General features: G+C 35.0%; 1 long non-coding RNA gene across 1 annotated transcript; it reads left to right on the forward strand.

Annotated features, from left to right (window-relative positions):
* Positions 1-297: 297 nt before the first annotated feature.
* LOC130071893 (uncharacterized) lies at positions 298-1,558 on the forward strand. Its single transcript, XR_008804056.1, has 2 exons — positions 298-446; positions 1,002-1,558. It is a non-coding gene; the product is annotated as an uncharacterized LOC130071893 (long non-coding RNA).
* Positions 1,559-14,881: the final 13,323 nt, after the last annotated feature.

Consider the following 14,881-nt stretch of genomic DNA (forward strand, 5'->3'; position numbering starts at 1 on the left):
TCATGAGAATTATTAGTCAAGACTTAATGAACTCTGTTGAATGTTTTATTTGTTTAATCTCTAACTGTTTCTGTTTGTATTTTTAGGGGTGTTCGGAGATGAAAAAGATGAAATGAAGACTCTGTCAGTGATGAAGGGAGGTGATCTCAAACTAAACACTGAAACTAAAATACAGACAGATGATGAGATAATCTTGAGGTTTGGAGAATCTTTTAATAAAAGACGCCCATATATGACCATAGCTAGATTCAGTAAACAGGGCGATGAATTTAAATCTGAGGAGAAAAGACAGACATTTAAAGACAGACTGCAGTGGGATCTCACTGGACCTCTCACCATCACCATCACAGACTTCAGAAACACACACTATGGATATTATTATGTACAGATTACCAACAAGAAAAAGAAGAGCTTCAAGTCTTTCACATTCATTGTTGTTCCCAGTGGTGAGTACCTCAAGTCTTTAACAATCTTTAGTTTAGCCATCAGAGAGAGAGAGAGAGAGAGAGAGAGAGAGAGAGAGAGAGAGAGAGAGAGAGAGAGAGAGAGAGAGAGAGAATGTCCTTTTACCTGCGTCTATTCAGCTCTCAGCAATGGTTGACAGCACATTATAGTAAAGCTAATGAAGATGAACATACATTTACACAATCTGAGGAATGCTATATTTCAAAATCAATAATGGAGCACTATAGCTAAAGAAAATCCTCAAAGCACTGAAACTCCAATCAAGAAAGTTGATATTTGCCACCAACACAACTGCACCCATAGTATTGAAATCTCTTCTTTAACTCTTTTGTTAACTGGCTTATTTTTATTAGAGGTTATATAACTGCATAATGTCGACACAAGAGCAGATGTGATGGATCTGAGAATAAGAAAATATGAAACTTAGTCTTGAAATTAGACCAGCAAAGGTTTGAATAGAGGTCAAAACTCAATCTTAGTTTAGTAACTGCTACTTTTAATCTGACTAAATGTTGTTTGTTTTCTAAATGTGTTAGATGCTGTGAAGTCAGTGTCAGTGATGAAGGGAGAGTCTATCAATCTAGTATCTCCCATTACCGATTTACAAAAAGATGATCAGATGCTGTGGACATTTGGACGCCATGACATGATGATAGCTGACACCAACACCTCTAGATGTGATAAAAGATTCAAAGACAGAGTGACACTGGACAAGACGACTGGATCTCTGACCATCATAAAGAGCACAACAGAAGACGCTGGAGAGTATAATCTACAGATCATCAGAGGCAACAGAGTCATACATCAGAGATTCAATGTTACTGTTCTTGGTGAGTATCTCTGTCAATGTGATAATTACATTATTAAATCGAAAGGTTGTGCGAAGAACCAAACATGTGAATTCAGTCATTATTTTTTTTGTTTCACCCTCAAGCAATTAAAAACGTTGACTTATTATATGGACAAAAACGCTGTGAATTTTTCAAAATATCTTCGTATAAGTGAATGTCACAGTTCCACTCTATTTTGAAAGTTCAAAATGGCATTTGGGTGACCACTGTAAATATACTACAATAAAAACAAATGTACTAACCTTTTTCAAATGAAGCTAATGAAGATGAACATACATTTACACAATCTGAGGAATGCTATATTTCAAAATCAATAATGGAGCACTATAGCTAAAGAAAATCCTCAAAGCACTGAAAGTCCAATCAAGAAAGTTGATATTTGCCACCAACACAACTGCACCCATAGTTTTGAAATCTCTTCTTTAACTCTTTTGTTAACTGACTTATTTTTATTAGAGGTTATATAACTGCATAATGTCGACACAAGAGCAGATGTGATGGATCTGAGAATAAGAAAATATGAAACTTAGTCTTGAAATTAGACCAGCAAAGGTTTAAATAGAGGTCAAAACTCAATCATAGTTTAAACTGTTTAGTAACTGCTACTTTTAATCTGTCTGACTAAATGTTGTTTGTTTTCTAAATGTGTTAGATGATGCTGTGGAGCCAGAGTCAGTGATGGAAGGAGAGTCTATCAATCTAAATCCTAACATTACCGATTTACAAAAAGATGATCAGATGCTGTGGACATTTGGACGCCATGACATGATCATAGCTGACACCAACACCTCTAGATGTGATAAAAGATTCAAAGACAGAGTGACACTGGACAAGACGACTGGATCTCTGACCATCATAAAGAGCACAACAGAAGACTCTGGAGAGTATCATCTACAGATCATCAGAGGCAACAGAGTCATACATCAGATATTCGATGTTACTGTTAATGGTGAGTAACTCTGCCAATGTGATTATTACATTATTAAATCGAAAGGTTGTGCGAAGAACCAAACATGTGAATTCAGTCATTATTTTTTTTGTTTCATCCTCAAGCCATTAAAAACGTTGACTTATTATATGGACAAAAACACTGTGAATTTTTCAAAATATCTTCGTATAAATAAATGTCACAGTTCCACTCCTTTTTGAAAGTTCAAAATGGCATTTGGGTGACCACTGTAAATATACTACAATAAAAACAAATGTACTAACCTTTTGTGTTTTTGAGTTTGCAAAGTGTAGATGCATCCTTTATATTTCTTTGTGTTCTTTCAGGTCCCTTACTCAGAAGAGTGGATGATAAAAACACAAGCGTGCAAATATCGGATGACAATGAATGTGATGAAGATGGGAAATTACTCGATGTTCAACAAGCAACATGTTCTGTGTGATGAGATGAGAGACGGCCAACATCACTCTGACATCATCAAGATTTCAGCTCAGCTACAGCAGCAAAACACATTTCTGATATTATGAATCCGTCCAGTGAAAAGAAGAAATGAACCGAGTCTGTTGAACTATTAAACTTGTGCTTAAAAAGCCAAGAAACATGTTTATCAAACACTTTCATATATCATGTTAATAATGTTACACTTCATACCTGTTACACTATTAGCAGTTTGATTCTCATAGTTTTTGATTTTGTGTGATCAGACAATGAGCAACAAATATTTGTTTTGCTTTACCACAGCAATATTTCTCTAACCATTGCGTCTGCTGTTTTATATAATAATTAACAACAATTCCAGATTAATGTTCATGTTTAGCTTTGATCTGTCTTTAAAACTGAGATCACATGACCTTCCTTCAATGTGTAGAAATTCATCAGACTGTAAATATGAGACACAGTTCAGAAACATCTGTGACTGTCCAGTGCCACAAACTTTAATGTATTTGATACTTTTATTTTAGAAATTAACCAGCTTAATTAAAATTAATTAAAAAAAATTATTAAAAAAAGGCTTTTGCTCAACTCTAGTTAGTGTTTTAATACCACATTATGTTGTACTTTTATTGCGTTCTGTAAGTAAATTTGACAAAAGCATGATAGGATCCAGGCAAGACAAGATTAAACGTAATTACTTGCAAAATAATTACCAAACATTCTAAAATCTGCCAGTTTAATGCGACATGTAGAGTATGTAGGCTCGTTTCTTTTGTGACGACTCTATTATTTTTCCAGTCATAGACCAGCGCTCAAACACTGACTAGAATCACACAGCGGAGGAATGGAAAGTTGACAAGCCATTAAAAAGTATTGACTGATGAACCACTTATATATTTTCACTAAATCATGTTCCCATTCACTCCGGCGACAATTTTTTAAATTAATGAAACTAAATACTATTTATAAGGTAGGCTAAAACTTATTTACATTTTTAGGCATTAACTAATGCCAAAATGTTTTCTTTGTACACCAAGTAATTTACTGGTCAGGCATTATTGTCAACTCGCAAAACTGTTAGGAGAAAATGACAATTTGATGGAGTCTGTAATCACATTTTGGTAATGTATAATTCTGCCATCAGATCTGAGCGCGAAACACTGCTTGGATAGTTCCAGGATAGTTAAAAATAATTAATAATACAATAATAATTGAGTTGTTCATATGTGTTTATTCTTGTTAGAAGATTTTTTTTTTTACTGATTATGAACACAAATTAATCATGACAAACCAAATTAATTGTATTAATTATACCTAATTGCACATTATATAATTACACACACAGGGCTCACAATAATTTTCAAATCAAATATCACCTGGATTTGTCCCAAAAAAGGTTGAGAAGCACTGGTCTAGAGGATGTGGCTGTAGTAAATGAACAGGAAGTGTCAGCTTTACTTTTAAAGAAATAAGACACGCCCACCAGTGTCAATCACTCTGACATCATCAACATTTCAGCTCCAGCTGCAACAACAAAAACATATTTTTGCTTTTATGATCTTCTAGAATCTGTCTGGTAAAAGTGAGAAATGAATCTGTGTCTGTTGAACTGTTAAACTTGCATGTAAAAAGCAAAAGCATGTTTAGATGAAGCAAGAAACATGTTAATCAAACTCTTTCATATATCATTTTACTGATGTTACACTTCACATCTGTTACTCTATTAACATAATAGTTTGACTCTCACAGCTTATATTTTGTGTGATTGTAGACAGTGAGTTTAAGTATATGTTTTTTCTTTTACTTTTACCACAGCAGTATTTCTATAACCACTTAATGTGCAGTTTTATGTAAATAACACCAGTGCCAGATTAATATTCATGTTCAGCATTGATCACAGTGTATTTAAAGCTGAGATCACATGACCTTTGTGACACTTTTATAGTAAAAAAAATAAAAAAAATACAACAACTTAATTAAGTTGACATTCTTTGTAATATTATTTTCATTGAAATTGTAAATGTGTGCCTTATTTTGCTTTAGTAATTATGCTTAAATAAGGGTTTGATCTGAAGTGATGCTGTTCATCTTCCAATCAGATGTGAATACCAAATTGTAAATGTGATCTGAATGTATTTGTATTCATGCTGTAGATTTTAACATTACTCTTGTTACACTTGTAGCAACAGAAAAACACAAGACAGGAATTATGACAACTATACCACATTCTGTTGTGTTTAGTGTTATTTTATTAATTTTGACAAAAGCATCTGCTTGAGGAATACATGTTCATGTTAGATATATACATGTCTCTGATCTTATCTGATCTTTTCTGTCCTCTAGTGGAAAAACATATTTTGCTTCCTAACAGCTGTTTTAACATGCAAATCATAAACAATGTACCTATATAATGTTAATCAATAATAAAATGGTAAAATTGTGTGAAATGTGTGTTGCTTCCTTCCATATTGTATGTACACAATCAAATCTTCAGAGTACATTAAATCTGAACTTGTACAGTGGGGGGAAAAAATGACTTTAAAATATTCTCTAGTTGTGTTAATCAATGCAAACACCCGGAGATGAAATGGGACTGTAAAATCCGATTTTGTTCAACCAGCTGAACTTGGTAATAATAATAATGGTTTTGTGGTAAAATTTGGCATGTTATTAAAATAATAAAAGTACAATCCAGACAAGTTTGTTTTTATTTCAATTGAAGTTCTGCATTTTCCTCATGAAAATGTTTAATAAATGCACTTCATTTTTCTGAGCACCAGATGGCAGTAGAAGTGTATAAAACAAATCGAGGAAAGAACCCAAATTGATACACTTTTTTTTATTATTTATTAAAGGCCTCCCTCATTACTACTTTCGTAATTTGTGTCTAAAACACTTATTAAAAACCATAGCAATGCTAGTTTGTTTCCTAACGCATACAGTGGCGTTTAAGGGCCTTATTTTGAAGGCAGGTTGTGTATTACCTTAATATTAGGATTTTCAAAAGTCTGAAATCAGAACGAGATAAAACATATTGAGTGACAAACGGGATAAAAGGGACTATCGATAGTTAAAAGGGATATTTCACCCTAAATTTAAATTATGTCATCATATCACTAATATCACCACCTGAATGTATCTGATAGAGTGTGTTGTTGTCCAGATGTGTGGTCTGGTTGCTGATGGGATTGTTGAGCACACAGCTCTAGATGTTTTTATCCTATTGATTAAATATAAGACATTTCTCAAATGTGGATCTTTTAGAAGAACTTAAGAAGTGCTGGTCTGTTCTTGACTCTGTTTCGCCCTGCCATGATCTTGTCTTGATCTCAATGATCTCAACCCCGCAAAAGTCTTGGTCTTGTTGTCTTGGTTTCAACCAGGTTTCAACACTGGTCAATAGGCTTGTTTGAGATGAGCAAAATCTGCGCAGAACCGATCACCGGTGATCAGCGCGTAATGCATGCTGGTTAGAAATGTGTCCGAGTGCGGTCCGCCTTGCTCTGATGTCATGCTGACGTGTGTCAAAAAGCTCTCGCGAGCGCAAGGTGCAGGTGTCGGATTCTGCAGTCGCGCGCAGTTGCTCTCCACCGACTGCGCTGATCAAAAGCATGATGGGAAACGACTTGCTGACGACACAGCTTAATGTTGATTGGTTTAAACAACCGTGATGTATTGTTCTCTTTTAAAATGTTTGATTTTAAAACTCGGATATCATGTTTTATGTGTATGTTATGTGTGAATATTCCCAAACTCTCGGACGGTGCGATCTCTATGGGTTATGCAATGTCGTTTTATTATATATATAAAAACATACACACACAAAAAAATACATAGCCTATGTCTGTATTAAAGACAAAAATATTGATAAACAATATAGGCCCCTCCCCTTTTGGGCATCATCTTTCATAATTTATTATCAAAACCTTTTCTAATCTTGACAAAACACATATTGTCAGAAAGGTCTGAGTCTCAAGGTTCCATATTTAGTGACAGAAGTGATATTTGGATAGAAATTTATTAATTTGTTATGACAGAATGCATACAATTAAATTCAATGGAATTCAATGGCACCCGGTGGCTATTTTTGGTATAACCCCTAAACAAAATCTCATGGGAACTTCAATTTTTGTGATATCAACTTTAAATTTGGAACACAACTTGGTATATAGCTTTCATTTTATAGTAATTTTATAGTAAAAAATATTTTGTAAAATATTAATTTTATATAAAAAAAATATATATTAATAAATTATATTTTATTTACTGTAAATTATAACTTCCATAACTTTTTTCATACTTTAATTTTTTGAAGTGCTTTCACTTCAGTAGTAATCTGCTGATTCTTTTCTTTAAAACAAGACCAAACTTAGGTCTATAAAGCATTCTTGAATTACAACCATTTAAGTTTGTATAGTGCATTTTAATGTCAATTATCAAAAGGGGGGGTAGTGACAGTTAAGGGGTTAATTCATTCAGCCTTCATACGATTCTGTGACGAATCAGACAGGTGAGGCAGATCCATTTGCAACAATTTAATGAGCAGTTTCAAGCAAACATAAAGCGTTTAGGTATAAGGATAACACAATGCTGAAATTATTGTAAGGGCCAGACTGGAGCCCGGGGCAGTGGCCAAAACTCAGGGTCAGAGACAGGCTTGGTTCGACACGGGCAGCAGACAACTGGATAGTCGGAGACGGGCAAGGTTCGGGCTGGCGGCGAGAATCAGAGTCCAGATACAGGCAACAGGCTTGTTGAGATGCGCCTCGCCTCGCCTGGATTATAGCCGAGAGTCAACCCGGTATCACGACAAGACGTGAAATAATCACGTTGGTCCACTTTGGAAAACGTGTAGATGTCACGGTTAAACCCCCTCAAACGTGAAACTTACACGTTTGCGTTAACACGTTCCAGTGGAGAAATACCCGGATGTTGACCTATCCCCGTAAGCTCTGGCATAACGACCTATTTTGGTTTTCATTAAACCGAGAAAAATTGAATTGTGTTGTTTTGACGATCACTGAGCAATTTTCTATTATTTGATTGATTCTACAAAATGATTGATTGATTGACAGGTGGGCGTGGCTATCCTTTGATCTCCCCCACCCCTTGTCCCGCCCCTTCCGGCTCCTCCCCTTCCTGTCCCGCCCCTTGTCCCACCCATTCCGGTTCCGCCCCTTCCGGTTACATTTGACCTGGTTCCGCCCCTTCCTGTTACCTTTGACCTAGTTCCGCCCCTTCCTGTTAAACTTTCTGTCAAAATGATGGATGGCGAGCTTTGACCTAGTTCCGCCCCTTCCTGTTAAACTTTCTGTCAAAATGATGGATTGTTTGAAGTTTGTTTGATCTAGTTCCGCCCCTTGCAGTTACAGCTTCTGTCAAAATGATGGATTGTTTGAAGTTTGAAGCTAGTTTGAGATGTATTGGACTTTGTTGTTACAGTTACAAAGCGATGGATTGTTATTTTTTAGCGCATCCCCATCGCTATGGCTAAGCTTATCATAGCAGGTGTGTGTGTGTGTGTGTGTGTGTGAAAGTGATAAGAAAAACTGTGAAAGTTTATCTGACACAAACGTAAAAAATAAATGTATTCAGTGAAGCATTTCCGATTAAAAAACGGAGACATTAAAATTTTATTAGAGTTGAATAATATAAAACATACAGTTTATGTAAAACCTCACCTAAAAAAGTTGAAATAAAATGATCTCACTCTGCTTCAAAACAAAAAGAGGTGCTCTATGTCTGTCTGTGTGTGTGTGTGTGTGTGTGTGTGTGTGTGTGTGTGTGTGTGTGTGTTTGTCAGAGCAGTAAAGGATGCGCCGCGTGCACTTATCTGCCTGTTTAGATAAAATAAAATAATCTTACATGTTTTACAGAGTTGGAAGAAAAATCCCCCGCTAGAGCCGGATCTCTCTGAAAACTATCTCCAATTATAATTTTTTTTGGACCGTAGGGAGTTAGGGAGTCGTTGTGTGTGTGTGTGTGTGTGTGTGTGTGTGTGTGTGTGTGTGTGTGTGTGTGTGTGTGTGTGCACGCGTATGTTGCAGCGGCATGGATCTCCTCCCCTCCCTCCACATTACTGGGGACCTTGAAAGTTTATCTCACACAGAAGTTGAAAAAGCATGTTGTTCATTTAAAATCTTACTAAATTACTGAAGTTGAAAAGCATTCTGTTCCTTTAAAAGTGTATAAATTAAAATATATCATATATAAAATAAATACTTTACTAAATTACTGAAGTTGAAAAGCATTCTGTTTATTTAAAATAAATATTTTACAAATTTACTGTACCAATTACGTTAGATTTAGATAAAAATAAAATCATCTTACATTTTCACCAGGGTTAAAGTAGCTCCTATCACATAGATGTCCATATTGACCATTTAAAGTTGAAAAGAACCACAGAGTATTTCTCTCTTTCTCACACCAGCGTTTGACAGTCAGAGGGGTGTGTTCAGTGATCAGAATGAGACTGTGAATGTTTTGCTAAATTTATTTTCATAGTGTATAAGCATTATACCTTTTTAAAAATATGATTTTAATTAAATTCATAAAAAACAAATATGCTATATCGATGGTCTCTGGGGAAAACTTGACTATATTTTTTATTTATCAGGGTGCATGTAAAGAACTTTGAAATTTGCGGCTCTCACAACTTATCACACACATTGTGTGAAATGTTTAATAATTCCTCAAGTAGTATCTGTGAGAAAATCCCCACATATGGCTATAGTGAGAGAGCTACAATGAAGACTTTTAGAATCTGTAATGCCTCAGGCCGAGCCCCATTGATAGCCTGCTTATAAGCTCCTTCCGATCACCAGCACATCTTCAGAGAAATACGTTACTTTACAATAATGTAAGCTTCAGGATATAGGGTGACAGAGCAGATGAGCCTCTGTGCATCATGTATGTTAGTCTGCTAACGCCTTTCCAGAGCCAAAGTTTTGTTCGTACTAAATTTATTTCAAAGCATAATCGTAAAAGTTTAAATATGATCTTTTAAAAATGAAAAGATTGTTTAAATTAAATCTTTATAGTTTTAATACATTCGTATGTTTTAGAAGATTACTGTAAGATTTTGTTTAACGGTGACCTAAAGTATAATTGTTATTAATATAGCCATAATGATTTTTGAACTGTAACAGCATATTCTACCCCATACACGACCATCACAGAAAACTACATTTTTACATTGTTTTTTTACATACTGTTTTGCACTGGTTCCATAAAATCAAATAAAGTATATAACTCAATGTATAATGACAAATGTATTCAAACAATTTAACCTTAGTTTTAGCTAAATTAATATATATATATATATATATATATATATATATATATATATATATATATATACATAAATTATATATATAAATATAAAATAACTCACACTCACAATAGCTTCACACCCTCACAGAGACGAGAGGAGTGACAGTCCAGATGAGCCTCTGGGGTCACAATGCCCCAGCATATGCAATGCTAGTCTGCTTTTCAGAGGTTTATTCATATTAAACTCGTTTAAAAGCATAATCATAAAAGTTTAAATGAGATCTTTTAAAATTGAAAAAAACTGTTTAAATCAAATCTTTAAAGTTTTATTAAAATCGTATCTTCTATTTATCTTCTTAGAAGACTTCTGTATGATTATTTTTACTAAACATTGTTTGTTCAAAAAATAAAAAATGTTATAAATCAAGAACTGTGCTTTGGCGTCTTAGATCTTATTTCAAATAGTTTTTGTCCATGCGACATGAAACATGTTGTCAAAGTTTGTCACAAAGTTTTTGTTTTAAAAGAAATCCCAGGACTCTACATTGCTCTTATTTAGATTAAATTGTATCATTTAGAAAATCACCACACATTTTCAGAGACGCAATGTGCCTCTGTGCTCCATGACGCAGCATAAGTTTGTCTTGAGCGAATATTTAATTTTACTCGTCTTAATTCAAAGCATGTTCTTACTTTTTCTGCGGTAGCTACGACCTATTGTACGTATAAGATATATCATATTTACTTTTCTTGCATCTCTCAAACTATCCTTATTCATTGTGGAAGCACCCAGGGTGAAACCCTTCACTGAGAATATACTATCGGTTATCTACTCAAAATATATGTAGAAGTTTAAAATGTTAGCATTTGTTGATGCGACAGGCCACATGAACAGACTTTGGGGAGAGCTGATGATACTATAGCAGGAAACATGCCCCTTTAACCTCCTCCATTTTTGTAGGCTTTTTGTTAAATACCCTATAGCTTAGTCCTTAAAAGGTACGCTGTGTAGGAATTCCTCCATCTAGCGGTGAAATTGTATTTTGCATTCAAACGCATAGTGCTCTCTAGCACTTCGCTTTTTCAAATGCATGTTGCAACTACGGTACCCGCTATGTGCCAAGAAGCTACGACATGTCGTCCAATTGCACTTCATCGAGTTTAACTATACACGTTCTACCGTTATGTTGCCTATATAATGAATTACACAACCACGGAATGAAAAAGCTTGTCATTTAGACCATAACACTGACTTAACTGTCGATGAGAAAGCAGGACTTCAGTGTCCCTTTCAAAGTCTTTCTCCTTCATTAGCTCTATCCACCTGGGAAAAGCTATCCCGATATTTACCGTCGTTTTGAATTTGCCGGACACGTTTCACTTTAAATTAATTTTTTAAGCTTTATCATGGCTACGAGGATTGCATTATGAAGTGCCGTGCAATCTTTCAAATTTGCCGGAGGAGTGACAAGCTTGACCTTCTTGTGTCCGTTTCAGATGGTTTCAGTCAGCCGGCTCTAAACGAAAACGTGTTGTAGAAACGCGTTGAGGTAGCCTGCTTTTTGTCCCCCTCCGCTATTATAGTTTTTCAAGATGGCGGAACGACATGAATACATTTTAAATACATTTTAAAAAGTATTTTTATAGCTCAATGGCTTTATTCATAAATATGACCTCCTTGGTGTAAAATTAGCTCTGCCAATGTTCTGACGGGTAAGTCCATGGAGGCCATGGACTTACCCGTCAGAACATTGGCAGAGCTAATTTTACACCAAGGAGGTCATATTTATGAATAAAGCCATTGAGCTATAAAAATACTTTTTAAAATGTATTTAATTCCCCTTAAAACCAAAGATTAAGTTTAATGGCACAACGGTCCACCCAAAATCAAATACTTTATACTTTATGGAGGCCATGGACTTACCCGTCAGAACATTGGCAGAGCTAATTTTACACCAAGGAGGTCATATTTATGAATAAAGCCATTGAGCTATAAAAATACTTTTTAAAATGTATTTAATTCCCCTTAAAACCAAAGATTAAGTTTAATGGCACAACGGTCCACCCAAAATCAAATACTTTATACGATTTGTATCACACTTTTCAAAGGGTAATCTTACTTTAAAGTTTGAACAAAAATGTAAAAGCGCTTCTTCATTTTTGCCGTGTTCTGACACAATGTCATTAATTGGTACTTTTTTCCTTTAAACTTCTTTTAAAATATACTTTTCTTATTTATACAAAGGTTCAATTTCAATTCATTTCCTAGCAAGTATAAAGTAAAAAATATGATATATGATATGTCTGATGCAAAGTTTTTTGCAAAAGAAATATGTGCCGCAAAACACCAAACAGTTCAACTCAGACGTAGACTAAAAATTCCCTTGGCTAGAAAAAATCTCTACAAAAGATCGTTTCTTCCTATGGCAGTGATTATCTTAAATCGTACAGTGTTTTAATTGAAACAATAGAGCGACTGCTAATATTTTTTAATTTGTCTTTTTTACAGTGTTTAACTATATTATTTTTTGTATTTGTTTTGTTGATATGTGATGTGTCTTATGGTACAGTGTCAAAGAAAAATTTCCACTCTGTGAAAACAGACTGGACAATAAAGTTCAATCAATCAATCAAACGTAAGGTGGTTTTCCAGATTTTCCGCCAAAAATCAAATACTGTATTAACCTTTTCAAAGATTAATCTAGCTTTTAAAGTTAGAATAAAAAACCAAACATATCTTCATACCTGCGTGTTCTGACACAAGGCCATTAACCGGTTCTTTTATAAATTCACTGTCTACAAATATCAGCCTGATAAATATGTACTTAATACACGATTAAATGAGGCAATCATGCTACCAAATACGTCTGACACAGGGACGTGCACAGGGGGGTTGCTCAGGTTGCCCGGGCAACTGCCCATATGCCCTTCTCACTCAAGTTGCCCTTCTCACTCAAGTTGCCCTTCTCACTCAAGTTGCCCTTCCGAGAAAAAAATTAAATAGTACAATGGATGCAGAATTTCACGTAGGCCTAGATTAAAAAAAAATAAAAAATCGCAAAGCCTCATTCACTTCCATTCGGGCACCGAAAGTGAAAGTCAGTATGAAGGGCAAACGCTGCACGCGACCATAGACTGCACGCGACCGGCGTAGGGCCACGCAAATTACTTAAGGCCACGCCTCCATCTCGTGTCATAGTCATAGCGCGCCGTCAAATGTGTAGCTACAACATCTACGACAAAATGAAGCGAAACTATCCTTCTGGTCACGAAAAGAGGAAGAAAAAAAAAAACATGAGAGTGAATTGCGGGAACAACAATCAGGTAAACTTGTGTTCTCTCCTCTCTAAGTTTGATGTCAGCAAAGTTTGATGTTTTTCGGTCTTGCTAACCTAGCTGGGCAGGCAGTGCATCTCTTGCATCACTTTGTGGCTGACAAAAGTGAGAGTAAAATACAATTATTTATTACGTTTGATTTTGATAAACGACAAAGTGCAACGGTGTTTTTTACTGCAGCTCGGAAAACATAACCGCGTCGCGTGTGTTATCATGCGTTCATATGCGCGTTGCCTAAATGAAACTCGCATTTTTCAAGCAGAAATATGTGGAGACCAGACATACTGTACAATACATGCACGTGAATGATGCCACTCCCAATCAAAGTACACATTATACTTTTAAAACAAGACACTGATTATCAAGTCTCAGTGTAGTTACAAACTCTAAACAACTGCACTAATTATGCAAGATAGAAAGCAATGTATTGACAATTTGACATTGATTGACTATTGATTTATAGGCTATATTGAATTAAAAATGTTGATTAGCTGGACATACTGGTCAAAATGGATGCACATCCCTCAGTAAATAATAACCATAAATCAAGAATTGCTTCAACATGCATAATAAAAAATAATAAAAAAAATCATACTGATGCCGAAAATGCCCAGGCTGTAGAAAGAACCAAAGTTAATCCCAAAAGCCAAAGCTCAGGGTTATTATTTATTATTTTCTTCTTATTTATGTTTACGTTAATATTCACTTACTTAATAATATTCACTTATTATCTTAACATTCTATAGAAAATACTCTATTCAATAAATATTGTGTGTTTGAACCTCATTCTGTTCTATATTGTTGTACTTATTATTTGACTGTTTTGTTTAAAGGGGGGAGGATGGGAGTGCTGAAGTGTCAGGTGTGACTGTGGCAATGGCAAATGGTTTACATAGCTCACGACATCAGAGGGCCCCTTAGCAGAATTTTGCTTAGGGCCACAGGGAGGTCAGGATCGGCACTGGGTGTAGCAGTCGATTCTGTTCCTTACCGGAATTCCTGTTCCCTTTACGCAATCATACTACAAATCATGCGTAGTTGCCCAGATGAGCAAAAAGCACAATTGAATGTACGGGAAGCCAAAAGGTTAAAAAAGGATTGTATTTTTTCCGAAATCTAAGCGTTTTATTTTATTTTATTAGAAGCGAGTTTTTCCCCATCTGTCAATTCAATCCAGATTATTTATTTAAAAAAAAATATATATATAATAATAATAATTAAAAAACAATAAACAATAATATGAGGAACTCTTTTTCTCATGTGTATTTTGGTGACATTTAACATATTGTTAATACATTTTGTATACTGTTCACAAAGTTGTATATCATAAACCTGTCATCTTTGACGTTTGCAATCTTTATAAATAATAATAAGACCATAATATGAGGCATTGCGTTTGGAAATAAACACGATCAGATAAGGCAATTTGTATGGGCAAAATTCAACTGAATATATTCCTTCATATAGCCCGTGAGTTTTGGGGGTAGTGCCCTTTTTTCAGGTCAGAGCAACTGCCCCACAAAATTCCTGTGCACGTCCCTGGTCTGACACAATGTTTTTAAGAAAAAGCAGT

This window comes from Rhinichthys klamathensis, unplaced genomic scaffold (genome assembly GCF_029890125.1).
Source record: "Rhinichthys klamathensis goyatoka isolate OS25496 unplaced genomic scaffold, OSU_Roscu_1.1 h1tg000465l_1, whole genome shotgun sequence".
Taxonomy (NCBI): Eukaryota; Metazoa; Chordata; class Actinopteri; order Cypriniformes; family Leuciscidae; genus Rhinichthys; species Rhinichthys klamathensis.